At 38.6% G+C, this 1,325-nt stretch overlaps 1 pseudogene; it reads left to right on the top strand.

Annotated features, from left to right (window-relative positions):
• Positions 1 to 322: 322 nt before the first annotated feature.
• LOC150054144 (proteasome subunit alpha type-6 pseudogene) lies at positions 323 to 1,105 on the top strand (annotated as a pseudogene).
• Positions 1,106 to 1,325: the final 220 nt, after the last annotated feature.

Below are 1,325 nucleotides of genomic sequence, written 5' to 3'. Positions count from 1 at the left end.
TCATGAGAATTTACCTCTTGCATTTGATTCAACATTTACCAGATATTTTGTTGAGTACTTGCATGCAGCAGATTTAATTCCTACTCTCTCTTAACTAAAATGTCATCATTAATACTCTACCACTTGAGCCACAGTTCTACCTGTGGCTTTTTGGTGATTAATTGGAAATAAGAGTTTCATGGACTTTCTTGTCTTTGCTGGTTTCCAGTTATGATCCTAAGATCTCAACCTTCTGCATAGCTGGGTTAGAAGTGTAAACAATAGGGAAGCCTGATACTAGAGATTCGGGCGGTCAGACTGTTTAAAGTAGCAGCAGACCAATATGTCCCATGATTCCAGTGCCGGTTTGGACCAATATGTTACCATTTTTTTCACCCGAGGGCTGGCTCTATAAAATAGAATATGCTTTTAAGGCTATTAACCAAAGTGGCCTTACGTCAGTAGCTGTCATAGGGAAAGACTGTGCAGTAATTATCACACAGAAGAAAGTACCTGACAAATGATTGGATTCCAGCACAGTGACTCATTTGTTCAAGATAACTGAAAACTTTGGTTGTGTAATGTCAACCAAATTGGATGATAGCTGACAGCAGATCCCAGGTACAGAGGGCACACTATAAGGCAGCTAATTGGAAAGACAAGTATGGCTATGAGATTCCCATAGGCATGCTATGTAAAAGAATTGCTGATATTTCTCAAGTCTACACACAAAATGCTGAAATAAGGCCTTTTTGTTGTATAATTTTAATTGGTATAGATGAAGAACAAGGCCCCCATGTGTACAAGTGTGACATTGCCGGTTATTACTGGGGTATAAAGCTACTGCAGAAGGAGTCAAACAGGGTCAACCAGCATCCTTGAAAAAAAATGAAGAAGAAATTTAACTGGAAATTTGAACAGATGGTTGAAACTGCAATTACATGCTCGTCTACTGTTCTATCAATTGACTTCAAAGCTTCAGAGATAAAGGTTGGAGTAGTTACAATTGAAAACCCTAAATTCAAGATTCTTACAGAAGCAGAAATCGATGCTCACTTTGTTGCTCTAGCAGAGACAGACTAAACTTGTCATTAGTTTACCACATCCATGATGCCACTTGCCTATGTGTTTGGTAATAGCAGATCACCAATATAGAGGCTCCTGGATTGAAAAAGGATCCTCTCCCACTCCTACCACTTAATGTGGCTAGCACTCTGTATAAATATAACTAGTGCTATGGGAAAATTAAAATTAAAATTAAAAAAGAAGCGTAAACAATAGTCTTTTTTTTTTCATCATGGGGCTTGAACTCTGAGCCTGGGTGCTGTCCCTGAGATATTCAGCTT

This window comes from Megascapheus bottae, chromosome 15, assembly GCF_031878675.1.
Source record: "Megascapheus bottae isolate mThoBot1 chromosome 15, mThoBot2.hap1, whole genome shotgun sequence".
Lineage (NCBI taxonomy): Eukaryota > Metazoa > Chordata > Mammalia > Rodentia > Geomyidae > Megascapheus > Megascapheus bottae.
This window is presented reverse-complemented; position numbering and strand designations above follow the sequence as displayed.